This window comes from Mobula hypostoma, unplaced genomic scaffold (assembly GCF_963921235.1).
Source record: "Mobula hypostoma unplaced genomic scaffold, sMobHyp1.1 scaffold_45, whole genome shotgun sequence".
Classification (NCBI taxonomy): domain Eukaryota; kingdom Metazoa; phylum Chordata; class Chondrichthyes; order Myliobatiformes; family Myliobatidae; genus Mobula; species Mobula hypostoma.
Window position 1 is genome coordinate 223,156 of NW_026948238.1, and position 14,690 is coordinate 237,845.

Here is a 14,690-nt window from a genome sequence, read left to right on the forward strand (position 1 = left end):
CATTACTGGTCAGGGATACTATTACAGCTACAGAAAGGGTGGGTAATGTAGCAGGATCCTCTTTTGAGTCAATATGGGTGGAAGTCAGGAACAGGAAGGGAGCAGTTACTCTACTGGGGGTATTCCATAGGCCCCCTGCTAGCAGCAGAGATACAGAGGAGCAGATTGGGAGGCAGATTTTGGAAAGGTGCAAAATAACAGGGTTGTTATCATGGGTGACTTTAACTTCCCTAATATTGATTGGCACCTGATTAGTTCCAAGGATTTAGATGGGGCAGAATTTGTTAAGTGTGTCCAGGATGGATTCCTGTCACAGTATGTGGACAGGCCGACCAGGGGGAATGCCATACTAGACCTAGTACTAGGTAATGAACTGGGTCAGGTCACAGATCTCTCAGTGGGTGAACATCTGGGGGACAGTGACCACCGCTCCCTGGCCTTTATAATTATCATAGAAAATGGACATGTGGTCAATGTTTAGAGATCTCTTGCGGGATGTTAGGGATAAATTTGTCCCAGTGAGGAAGATAAAGAATGGTAGGGTGAAGGAACCATGGGTGACAAGTGAGGTGGAAAATCTAGTCAGGTGGAAGAAGGCAGCATACATGAGGTTTAGGAAGCAAGGATCAGATGGGTCTATTGAGGAATATAGGGAAGCAGAAAAGCTTAAGAAGGGGCTGAGAAGAGCAAGAAGGGGGCATGAGAAGGCCTTGGCGAGTAGGGTAAAGGAAAACCCCAAGGCATTCTTCAATTATGTGAAGAAAAAAAGGATGACAGGAGTGAAGGTAGGACTGATTAGAGATAAAGGTGGGAAGATGTGCCTGGAGGCTGTGGAAGTGAGAGAGGTCCTCAATGAATACTTCTCTTCAGTATTCACCAATGAGAGGGAACTTGATGATGGTGAGGACAATATGAGAGAGGTTGATGTTCTGGAGCATGTTGATATTGTTGTTCGTCCATCAATGATGTCGATGAGGACCTCGACACCATATGATGGTGTCGAGACTAGCGCGTGATTTGGATTTAAGGGAGGGAGAGTTGCGCAGCGCCAGCCTCACTCTCTCTTCCCAATTCCCATCTGGATCCAGTGGCAAGACAGAGTCTAGACAGCTGGAGATGGGACTAGGTGCAGTGGATGATCAGGACATCTTCTGTGTCTTGTCCTGCTCTACATGTTCCACGACGCTTGCAGAGACCGCCTTCTAGACAGTTGGACCTTCCATTGGTCTCGTCCGCTCAATCCGCCGGAGTCTGTCTTCACATGCTGGGATAGACAACTCCCTATCTCACCGAGGGTTTGACACCCGTCGGCTACCCTCACCTGGTTTAGCCGGTTTGTCGAAGCCGTTGCCCGGGGTGTGGCCGCTGTCTCATGCAAACAGCTACGGGGAGCCACAGGTGAGAGCTGAGTGCCAGGTGGAGACCAAAGGTGGACTAACCGCCCTGAAAGGGACGCGACATGTTCCCCTACCAGAGTTGCTACACCTCCCTGACACCCCATACACTCCATGTTGATATTAAGGGAGAGGAAGTGTTGGAGTTGTTAAAATATATTAGGACAGATAAGTCCCCAAGGCCTGATGGAATATTCCCCAGGCTGCTCCACGAGGCGAGAGAAGAGATTGCTGAGCCTCTGGCTAGGATCTTTATGTCCTCGTTGTCCACGGGAATGGTACCGGAAGATTGGAGGGAGGCGAATGTTGTTCCCTTGTTCAAAAAAGGTAGTAGGGATAGTCCGGGTAATTATAGACCAGTGAGCCTTACGTCTGTGGTGGGAAAGCTGTTGGAAAAGATTCTTAGAGATAGGATCTATAGGCATTTAGAGAATCATGGTCTGATCAGGGATAGTCAGCATGGTTTTGTGAAGGGCAGATCATGTCTAACAAGCCTGATAGAGTTCTTTGAGGAGGGGACCAGGCATATAGATGAGGGTAGTGCAGTGGATGTGATCTATATGGATTTTAGTAAGGCATTTGACAAGGTTCCACATGGTAGGCTTATTCAGAAAGTTAGAAGGCATGAGATGCAGGGAAGTTTGGCCAGGTGGATTCAGAATTGGCTTGCCTGCAGAAGGCAGAGGGTGGTGGTGGAGGGAGTACATTCAGATTGGAGGATTGTGACTAGTGGTGTCCCACAAGGATCTGTTCTGGGACCTCTACTTTTCGTGATTTTTATTAATGACCTGGATGTTGGGGTAGAAGGGTGGGTTGGCAAGTTTGCAGATGACACAAAGGTTGGTGGTGTTGTAGATAGTGTAGAGGATTGTCAAAGATTGCAGAGAGACATTCATAGGATGCAGAACTGGGCTGAGAAGTGGCAGATGGAGTTCAACCCAGAGAAGTGTGAGGTGGTACCCTTTGGAAGGACAAACTCCAAGGCAGAGTACAAAGTAACTGGCAGGATACTTGGTAGTGTGGAGGAGCAGAGGGATCTCGGGATACATGTCCACAGATCCCTGAAGTTGCTTCACAGGTGGATAGGGTAGTTAAGAAAGCTTATGGGGTGTTAGCTTTCATAAGTCAAGGGATAGAGTTTAAGAGTCGCGATGTAATGATGCAGCTCTATAAAACTCTGGTTAGGCCACACTTGGAGTACTGTGTCCAGTTCTGGTCACCTCAGTATAGGAAGGATGTGGAAGCATTGGAAAGGGTACAGAGGAGATTTACCAGGATGCTGCCTGGTTTAGAAAGTATGGATTATGATCAGAGATTAAGGGAGCTAGGGCTTTACTCTTTGAAGAGAAGGAGGATGAGAGGAGACATGATAGAGATGTACAAGATAATAAGAGGAATAGATAGAGTGGATAGCCAGCGCCTCTTCCCCAGGGCATCACTGCTCAATACAAGAGGATATGGCTTTAAGGTAAGGGGTGGGAAGTTCAAGGGGGATATTAGAGGAAGGTTTTTTACTCAGAGAGTGGTTGGTGCGTGGAATGCACTGCCTGAGATGGTGGAGGCAGATACACTAGTGAAGATTAAGAGACTACTAGACAGGTATATGGAGGAATCTAAGGTGGTGGCTTATATGGGTGGCAGGGTTTGAGGGTCGGCACAACATTGTGGACCGAAGGGCCTGTACTGTGCTGTACTATTCTATGTTCTATTGTCTAATATTCACTCGCTAGTCTGCTGTCAGACTTTAGAGGTGTATTGCAACAACCCAGCTGTCTGAGGCACAGTCCTTTGAAATGAGTGAAAATGACACAAAACGTTGAAAACGCAGGGAAGAAGGAGCTTAACCACCTTAGTCCAGAGCCCTGAAGAACATTAAAACCACAGTGAACTCATTGTCTTATTCAGCCCGGAGAAAAGCATGCAGGAAATTCACGCAGGTGTATAGGACAATGAGAGGGATTAGTTGTGTGGATAGCCAGAGGCTTTTTCCCAGGGCTGAAATGGCTAACACGAGGGGGAATAGGATAAACTGCTTGGAATTAGGTACAGAGGAGATGTCAGAGCTAAGTGTTTTTAAACAAAGAGTGGTGTGTGTGTGGAATGCACTGCCAGTGACATGGTAGAGGCAGATGCAATAGGGTCATTTAAGGCACTCTTAGATAGGTACATGGAGATTAGGAAAATAGAGGGCTATGCGATAGGGTAATTCTAGGCAGTTTCTAGAGTAAGTTACATAGTCGGCACAACATTGTGGGCCAAAGAGTCTGTAATGTTCTGTAGGTTTCTATGATTCTATGAAATTCAAGGGAAATCTCCTATCTCAAGGAGTGGTGATGAGTTGCAAACTGTCACAGGGAGAGTGAGAGGAGACCAGCAGGGATAGATTTTGATATACTGATATGGAACAGAAACATGGGCAGGGACCAGATGGGCTGAGTGGCCTCTCTAGTGTACATTGTGAGTGTGATAAAGACAGTAAGTACCTGAGACACAGGATTTGATACAGAACTGATTTATCTTTCACAGATCCACAATATTAAACACCAGTCTAGTTTAAGGCTAACATCAGCAGGAAAGACTCCTCCAATGCTCAGTGACCAGGGTTCAGTCCTGGGTGCGATGAGCAGCCGCAAGAACTGCAGAATCTGACAGTAACAGTCCCTCATGAACTTGCAGCTGCCTTCAGTCACCGTGATGGTTAAGTATTTAACACAGAGCCATTCTTTTGAGAATTTAGCCTTTTCTATTTTTCTGAGCTTCTCATAAATGTGTACAGTTTAGTTCAGTTTTGCTCCAGAAATTCCACACAATTAAAAGAGTTTACAGTATTACATTTTCGTTTTTATTTTTGCACTGCTTATCTGCTCTGCTGGGGGGGAGAAGCTGATAGCAATGTAGTTGGATGCTCCCATGGTATCATGGATTCTTGATTACCTGACTGGCAGACCACAGTTCGTGTGCTTGCAACACTGTGTGTCCGACAGAGTGATCAGCAGCACTGAGGCTCCACAGGGGACTGTCTTGTCTCCCTTTCTCTTCACCATTTACACCTCGGACTTCAACTACTGCATGGAGTCTTGTCATCTTCAGAAGTTTTCTGATGACTCTGCCATAGTTGAATGCATCAGCAAGGCAGATGAGGCTGAGTACAGGGCTATGGTAGGAAATTTTGTCACATGGTGTGAGTAGAATTATCTGCTGCTTAATGTGAAAAACACTAAGGAGCTGGTGGTAGACCTGAGGAGAGCTAAGGTACCGGTGACCCCCGTTTCCATCCAGGGGGTCAGTGTGGACATGGTGGAGGATTACAAATACCTGGGGATACGAATTGACAATAAACTGGACTGGTCTAAGAACACTGAGGCTGTCTACAAGAAGGGTCAGAGCCGTCTCTATTTCCTGAGGAGACTGAGGTCCTTTAACATCTGCCTGACAATGCTGAGGATGTTCTACGAGTCTGTGGTGGCCAGTGCTATCATGTTTGCTGTTGTGTGCTGGGGCAGCAGGCTGAGGGTAACAGACACCAACAGAATCAACAAACTCATTTGTAAGGCCAGTGATGTTGTGGGGATGGAACTGGACTCTCTCATGGTGGTATCTGAAAAGGGGATGCTGTCCAAGTTGCATGCCATCTTGGTCAATGTCTCCCATCCACTACATAATGTACTGGGTGGGCAGAGGAGTACATTCAGCCAGAGACTCATTCCTCCGAGATGCAGCACTGAGTGTCATAGGAAGTCATTCCTGCCTGTGGCCATCAAACTTTACAACTCCTCCCTTGAAGGGTTAGACACCCTGAGCCAATAGGCTGGTCCGGGACTTATTTCATAATTTACTGGCATAATTTACATATTACTATTTAACTATTTATGGTTCTATTACTATTTATTATTTATGGAGCAACTGTAATGAAAACCAATTTCCCTATGGATTAATAAAGTATGACTATGACTATGTATATTAGTGTAACTCATAGTTGTTAAAATCTATTGTTATGAATTAGGTTCTACTGCTGCCGCAGAGACAACGGATTTCATGACATATGCAGGTTCTATTAAACCTGATTCTGATAATTGGTATGGGAGACCCACCACCAGTCACCTGATCCTAGTTACCGCAGATCGTAATGCGAGATTGAAGCCTTTTCTATTTATTTGCATTTCTCAGAAATGACAATAGTTCAATAAAAGTTTCCTTCTGAGGTTCCAAAGCAGAAGCTCAGTCTGTCTAATATTTCCACACAATTAAAATGGGGAATTTGTTTATTTTTATCACGTACTGAGCTACAGTGAAAATCTTGCCTGGCGTACCATCCACACAGATCTATACATTACGACAGTACATTGAGCTGATATATGACAAAACAATAACTGTAACAAAGCATTATGGCTGCAGAGAAAGTGCAGTGCAGATAGACATATGGTGCAGGGTCACGTCGAGTTACATTGTGAGGTTGAGTCCATTTTATCGGACTGGAGACCATTCATTTGGTTTATAACCGCATTCAGGAAGCCGTCCTTGAGCCTGGTGGTACGGGCTTTAAGGCTTTTGTATCTCTTCCCTGATGGGGGAAGTGGGTTTGCAGCAAGAATGTCCAGGTTGTGAGGATTTTGAGTACATGGCCTGCTTTTTCGAGGCAGGGGAAGTGTAGGGAGAGTCCATGGAGGGGAGGTTTGTTTCTCTGATGTTCTCTGCTCTCCAAAGTTCTCTGCAGTTCCTTGTAGTCATGGGCAGAGCAGTAGCCATACGAAAGCGTGAAGTATCGACAAGAAGCACAGAGACCTCGGCCTTCACCCTGCCTTGAGTAGCTGGATCCTGGACTTCCTGTCAGATCGCCGGCAGGTGGTAAGAGTGGGCTCCCTCACCTCTGTCTCTCTGACCCTCAGCACGCATACCCCACAGAGCTGTCTCCTTGGCCCCCTCCTTTACTCTCTGTGCACCCATGATTTGTGTCGCCACCCACAGCTCCAATCTGCTAACTAAATTTGCTGGTGATACTACACTGACTGGCCTAATCTCAAATAATAACGAGGCAGCCTACAGAGAAGAAATCATCACCCTGACACAGTGGTGTCCAGAAAACAACCTCTCCCTCATGGTGACAAAAACAGAGGAGCTGGTTGTGGATTACAGGAGGAATGGAGACAGGGATCAAATTCAACATTTTCAAGTCTGTTATTGCACATTTTAATATTGATCATGACAGAATGTATTTTATATACGGTTAATGGCATAAAACGTATTTATAGATTGTGACTGACAGAGAATCGTATAATTTGTGTTCCGTGTGTTATCTGAATGTACTTGCCTGTGATGCTGCCACAAGTCAGTGTTTCTCTGTACCTGTACCTTCCCGTACTTGTGTACTTGGCAATAAATTCAACAGGACCTGAGAAATCTCAGTGAGATTTGATTAGTGATGATCATCTTGGCAGCTCGGTAGGTCGAATGTATGAGACAGTACACTGTTAAATGCAAAACCCTGAACAGTGTTGATGATCAGAGGGAACTTAGACTCCAAGTTCATCGCTCCCTGAAAGAGACTGCACAGATTGATCGGGTGGTTAAGAAGGCAAATGGCGTGGTTGTGTTTATTAGTTGAAGCACTGAGTTGAAAAGTCGGGAAGTTGTGTTGCGGCTGTTGCGAGCCTGCGGTCGGACTGTGACTGTGTCTTTAAGAGCGCCGGAGTGAGGAGGCGGGACTATGACGTCAGTCACAGGCTGACGGTGCTGACTGTGGATTTAACCATAAGAGAGAGAGAGCGATCTGCAGACAGGCAGTCGGCCAGTCTAGAGAGAGAGAGAGAGAGAGAGAGACAGACTGGAAAAGCTGATAGCTTCAGTTTGTCGCAGCGGAGGCTTGGAACTCTTCTATGCCCACAAGAGTGGGTTGATAGAAACATAGAAAATAGGTGCAGGAGTAGGCCATTCGGCCTTTCGAGCCTGCACCGCCATTCAGTATGATCATGGCTGATCATCCAACTCAGAACCCTGTACCAGCCTTCCCTCCATACCCCCTGACCCCTGTATCCACAAGGGCCATATCTAACTCCCTCTTAAATACAGCCAATGAACTGGCCTCAACTGCTTCCTGTGGCAGAGAATTCCACAGATTCACCACTCTCTGTGTGAAGAAGTTTTTCCTAATCTCGGTCCTAAAAGGCTTCCCCTTTATCCTCAAACTGTGACCCCTCGTTCTGGACTTCCCCAACATCGGGAACAATCTTCCTGCATCTAGCCTGTCCAATCCCTTTGGGATTTTATACGTTTCAATAAGATCCCCCCTCAATCTTCTAAATTCCAGAGAGTATAAGCCTAGTCGATCCAGTCTTTCATCATATGAAAGTCCTGCCATCCCAGGAATCAATCTGGTGAACCTTCTTTGTACTTCCTCTATGGAAAGAATGTCTTTCCTCAGATTAGGGGACCAAAACTGCACACAATACTCCAGGTGTGGTTTCACCAAGGCCTTGTACAACTGCAGTAGTACCTCCCTGCTCCTGTACTCGAATCCTCTCGCTATAAATGCCAGCATACCATTCGCCTTTTTCACCGCCTGCTGTACCTGCATGCCCACTTTCAATGACTGGTGTATAATGACACCCAGGTCTCGTTGCACCTCCCCTTTTCCTAATCGGCCACCATTCAGATAATAATCTGTCTTCCTATTTTTGCCACCAAAGTGGATAATCTCACATTTATCCACATTAAATTGCATCTGCCATGAGTTTGCCCACTCACCTAACCTATCCAAGTCACCCTGCATCCTCTTAGCATCCTCCTCACAGCTAACACTGCCGCCCAGCTTCGTGTCATCCGCAATCTTGGAGATGCTGCATTTAATTCCCTCATCTAAGTCATTAATATATATTGTAAGCAACTGGGGTCCCAGCACTGTGCCTTGCGGTACCCCACTAGTCACTGCCTGCCATTCTGAAAAGGTCCCATTTATTCCCACTCTTTGCTTCCTGTCTGCCAACCAATTCTCTATCCACATCAATACCTTACCCCCAATACCGTGTGCTTTAAGTTTGCACACTAATCTCCTGTGTGGGAACTTGTCAAAAGCCTTTTGAAAATCCAAATATACCACATCCACTGGTTCTCCCCTATCCACTCTACTAGTTACATCCTCAAAAAATTCTATGAGATTTGTCAGACATGATTTTCCTTTCACAAATCCATGCTGACTTTGTCCGATGATTTCACTGCTTTCCATATGTGCTGTTATCACATCTTTGATAACTGACTCTAGCATTTTCCCCACCACCGATGTTAGGCTAACCGGTCTATAATTCCCCAGTTTCTCTCTCCCTCCTTTTTTAAAAAGCGGGTTTACATTAGCCACCCTCCAATCCTCAGGATCTAGTCCAGAATCTAAAGCGTTTTGAAAAATTATCACTAATGCATCCACTATTCCTTGGGCTACTTCCTTAAGTAGTCTGGGATGCAGACCATCTGACCCTGGGGATTTATCTGCCTTTAATCCCTTCAATTTACCTAACACCACTTCCCTACTAACATGTATTTCCCTCAGTTCCTACATCTCACTAGACCCTCTGTCCCCTACTATTTCTGGAAGATTATTTATGTCCTCCTTAGTGAAGACAGAACCAAAGTAATTATTCAATTGGTCTGCCATGAACTTGTTCCCCATAACCAACTCACCTGTTTCTGTCTGTAGGGGACCTACATTTGTCTTTACCAGTCTTTTCCTTTTTACATATCTATAAAAGCTTTTACAGTCAGTTTTTATGTTCCCTGCCAGTTTTCTCTCATAACCTTTTTTCCCCTTCCTAATTAAGCCCTTTGTCCTCCTCTGCTGGACTCTGAATTTCTCCCAGTCCTCAGGTGAGCTGCTTTTTCTGGCTAATTTGAATGCTTCTTCTTTAGAATTGATACTATCCCTAATTTCCCTTGTCAGCCACGGGTGCACTACCTTCCCTGATTTATTCTTTTGCCAAACTGGGATGAACAATTGTTGTAGTTCATCCATGCAATCTTTAAATGCTTGCCATTGCATATCCACCATCAACCCTTTAAGTATCATTTGCCAGTCTATCTTAGCTAATTCACGTCTCATACCTTCAAAGTTACCCTTCTTTAAGTTCAGAGCCTTTGTTTCTGAATTAACTATTGAACTAACTATTGAATTAACTACTGAATTAACTCCATCTTAATGAAGAATTCCACCATATTATGGTCACTCTTACCCAAGGGGGCACTCATGACAAGATTGCTAATTAACCCTTCCTCATTGCTGAATACCCAGTCTAGAATACCCTGCTCTCTAGTTGGTTCCTTGACATGATGGTTCAAAAAACCATCCCGCATACATCCCAAGAAATCCTCTTCCTCAGCACCCTTGCCAATTTGGTTCACCCAATCTATATGTAGATTGAAGTCACCCATTATAACTGCTGTTCCTTTATTTCACGCATTTCTAATTGCCTGTTTAATGCCATCCCCAACCTCACTACTACTGTTAGGTGGCCTGTACACAACTCCCACCAGCGTTTTCTGCCCCTTCGTGTTATGCATATCGATTCCACATCCTCCCAGCTAATGTCCTTCCTTTCTATTGCATTAATGCCCTCTCTAACCAGCAATGCTACCCCACCTCCTTTTCTTTCATGTCCATCCCTCCTGAATATTGAACATCCCTGAATGTTGAGCTCCCATCCTTGGTCACCCTGGAGCCATGTCTCTGTGATCTCAACTATATCATAATCATTAATAACAATCTGCACTTTCAATTCACCCACCTTGTTATGAATGCTCCTTGCATTGACACGCAAAGCCTTCAGGCTTGCTTTTACAACACTCCTAGCCCTTAAACAATTATGTTGAAAAGTGGCCCTTTTTGATTTTTGCCCTGGATTTGTCGGCCTGCCACTTTTACTTTTCACCTTACTACTTTTTGCTTCTTCCCTCATTTTATACCCCTCTGTCTCTCTGCACTGGTCCCCATCCCCCTGTTGTGAACTAACCTCCTCTCGCCTAGCCTCTTTAATTTGATTCCCACCCCTCAACCATTCTAGTTTAAAGTCACTTCAGTAGCCCTCGCAAATCTCCCTGCCAGGATATTGATCCCCCTGGGATTCAAGTGTAACCCGTCCTTTTTGTACAGGTCACACCTGCGCCAAAAGAGGTCCCAATGATCCAAAAACTTGAATCCCTGCCCCCTGCTCCAATCCCTCAGCCACGCATTTATGCTCCACCTCATTGCATTCCTACTCTCACTGTCACGTAGCACAGGCAGTAGTCCCGAGATTATTACCTTTGTAGTCCTTGTTCTCAACTCCCTTCCTAACTCCGTATATTCTCTTTTCAGGACCTCTTCCCTTTTCCTACCTATGTCATTGGTACCTATATGTACCACGACCTCTGGCTCCTCACCCTCCCACTTCAGGATATCTTGGACGCGATCAGAAATATCCCAGACCCTGGCACCAGTGAGGCAATCTACCATCCGGGTCTTTGGACTGCGTCCACAGAATCGCCTATCTGACCCCCTTACTATTGGGTCCGCTATTATCACTGCCCTCCTCTTCCTTTCCCTACCCTTCTGAGCTACGGGGCTGGACTCTGTGCTGGAGGCACGGCCACTGTCACTTCCCCCAGGTACACAGAACCACAAAGAATATTTGTGGCTATCACTTCGTATAATCCATAGGACTGGATTTTGGAATATCTTGGGGGACCGCTTGTGTTAACCCTTGCCTGGGTCTGTTGTGTGGTATCCCCTGGAAGACGGTATTCCTGTGACTCATCACTTTCGCTGATAACTCGTATGTGGACGGATTCAACGGATAAGAACTTCGACGACGGTTATTTCGATGTAACGGCCTTTTCTCTACGTTTCACCCTGGATTACAAATATCTCTCTCCCATCATTAATCCATGGATTACTGAACTTTCCTACTTTACTGTCTCAAGACTCTAAGCTTTGTTCCTTCAGACTCGATAGTTTGGGAGTTATATTTACACATATATTAACCTAACACTGTTAATTTTCCTTTATTTTGTTAAGTTACTATATAATAAGCAGATACCAATAAAGACAGTGCTTTCAGCATCAAAACCAGACTCCAGTGTGAACTCTATTGCTGCTGGTTCATTTCTAAAATGTTACAGTTTGTAACACAGCTTTATAAAACTAGTTAGACCACATCTGGAGTGTTTCATACAGTTGTGGTCACCCCCATTCTCGGAAGGATGTCGGGGCTTTGGAGAGGGCACAGAAGAAGTTTGAGAGGCCTGGATTAGAGGGCATGAACTCTAACAATGGGTTGGACAACTTATGTTGTTTTCTCCAGAGCAGCGCAGGCTGGTGTGAGACTGGATAGACGTTTATAAGATTACAAGAGGAATAGATAGAGTGCATAGACGATATATATTTTTCCTGGAGGTTGAAATGTCTAATACATTTAAGGTGAGAGGAGATGTGAGCAGCAAGTTTGTTTCTTTCTACAGGGTGGTGGGCAGCTGGAGTCCCCGCCTGAGGAGGGAGACACCCACCAGTCACGTGATCCCATTTGCCCCTCCCATTTAACCGCAGATGGGCAGCATCTGCGCGTCTGTTTCCGAGGCCCTGCCATTTGCATGATGTAACACACACTTCGCGCATGCTCACGGTCCCCGGGTGGGCGGTGTTTTCCTTTCCACTCAGTGTTGAAGCGGCTCGTCTGCCGATCAGCAAAGGTTCCTCGCTTCCTGGGTCGGGGAGCCGGGGGTCGGGATCACTGTCTGTGATCTGAAGATATCACTTTCCCATCGATGAATATTGAGACCGAACCTGAGCGGGGAGATTCGATGTTGGCCGTGAGCCCCGAACTGAGAGCCAATTACTCATTTAGTACCCAGTTATCTGGGCTCGTCAGAAATGTGCAGACTTCACTTAATCTGCATTGAATGATCCAAACCAGGAGCCCAGGCTATCTATTTCAGCAGAATTGAAATGGAAGTCCCGCCAACAGCTCACGTGAGGCTGTGTGCCGCAGATCTGCCCCACCCTCCGCTTTGTGATGCAAGATCATGTTGGATGACATCGCAGTCCCCGGATGGGTTGTGATGCTTCCTCCACGTTGTGTTGGGAAATCTGATGTTGGCCACTGAGTCCCGTTAACATCCCCCAACTCGCCTCGCTTCCTGAGGCTCCTCACATTTGTTCATTGAGCTTTATGGCTCTTGTGTCTTCTCCCCGATTGGGGTGGGTGAGAAAGGAGAATGTCCCAGGCTATGGGGATCTTTGATTTCACTGCCTGGTTTCCCAAGGGACTAGAAAGTCCAGGGGGAGAATGGTTTCTGAGATGTGCCAAGTGGTTAAGCTGTTGAACTAGCAATCTGAAGGTCGTGAGTTCGAGCCTCAGTCCAGGCAGCGTGTTGTGTCCGTAAGCAAGGCACTTAACCACACATTGTTCCTGCACGTTAAGAGCCCAGCGACAGCGGTTGGTGCAGTATGCACAACACAAAATCTGTATCCAAAGGTCCCTGCAGTTCCTCGCAGACACGGGCAGAGTAGTTACCACGCAAAAGCGCCATGTGTCCGGATGGAAGATTTTCTATGGTGTGTTGATAAAAATGTGGTGAGGGTCAAAGTACATATGGCGAAGTTCTTGTTGTTTGTTCTAACTTTGTCATTTTAGAATCTTTTATACAGAAGTATGTACTATTCATTCAGTATCTGTGTATTCCTGGAGGACCATCAGTGATTGTACTTGATCCTTTCTCCAACCTGGTTCCATCTGCTCATCCCTGCCCATCTTGTTCAACCTCTGTTCAGTCTCCTGCCTCCCCCCCACCCCACCCGCGCTTCAGTGATATGGATCAACCATCTGGCTAAACCTCGGTCCACCCTGTATCCCTAACCCTTCTTCTAACCCTTGAAATGCCTCATTCTGTGAAGGTAGAAGAGTAAAGAGACCACAACTTTTCCCTGTAAATTATCCTGCTACCAATTTGTCTGTTGTTCCTGGAATAGTGTTCAGTACAGTTGTTGCTAATGAGGTTTACAAGAATAATTTCAGGAATGAAAGGCTTTATGTATGAGGAGCATTTGATGGTTCTGGACCTGTGCTCAATGGAGTTCAGAGGGATGGTTGGTGTGGTGGAGAGATGTATGGTTAAGTAAACCTAACGAATGCTGAAAAGCCTGGATACAGTGGACATGGAGAGGATATATCCATTGGACAGAGAGTCTGATCTGACAGCACAGTCTCCAAATAAATATGCTTCCCTTTAAAACTGAGATGAGGAAAGTTTTTTGGCCTAAAGATATCTGATCTGTGGAATTAGTTGCTGCAGATGTTGGTTGAGGCTGCCACTTGAGTATATTTATAACAGAGATTAATATATTCATGATTGCTAAGTAGTTTCAGGGTTACAGGAGGAAGGCAGGAATATGGTGTTGGAATAAAACTCAGTCATGGTTGAGTGATGGGGCAGACCAGATGGATCGAATCACCTAATTCTGATCCTGTGTCTTATGTCTCACCATGACTGACTGATGCCTCCTTCTTATCCCATATCGCTGTGTGATGTGTGAGGGACAATAAAAGATTGTTCACTGAGATCATTACAGTATATTTGCCTTTAACGTTAAAATTTCTGAGTTTTGTTCTTTGTAACATTAAGCAGAAATGTTTGGTTCTCCTTTTCATTGTTAATGTGCTTCATCATCTTTCATGTTAAAGTTAGACCTGCGGTGAGAGATTTATTGGAAGGAAAACCCCAAATGGAAGCAAACCACGACTGAAGGCAAGGGCAGAACAACAAGTGAACTCAAACACTTCAGACATTACATAGCTGTACAAGGGAAGGTAGGAAATAGTTGGAGTGAGACTGAATGTGCCCAGAAGAACCAGTTATAGAACCAGTTATACTTTATTGATCCCGGGGGAAATTGGTTTCCGTTACAGTTGCACCATAAATAATTAAATAGTAATAAAACCATAAATAGTTAAATAGTAATATGTAAATTACTATTATGCCTCTGTCAGACCCAGTTACAATTATTCCAGGTCTGGTAATATGTTTCCAGCAGCCCAGCCCTTTAAAACCACTCCCATTCTGTGGAAATCGAATCCAGATAAGGTCACTCAGAGACCGTATAAGTACAAACACGTTTTTCCAAGCACCCGGGGCTTACTCAGTTAGTCGCTCAAACAGGAACAGCTGATGACTGTACCCTCCCTATCCACTAACTGACTTCCCCTTACACAACAGATATATCTGTCCAGTTACCCCCCACACAAGACAGGCTGGAGCCAAAGTTATTTACTACATGACAGCCCC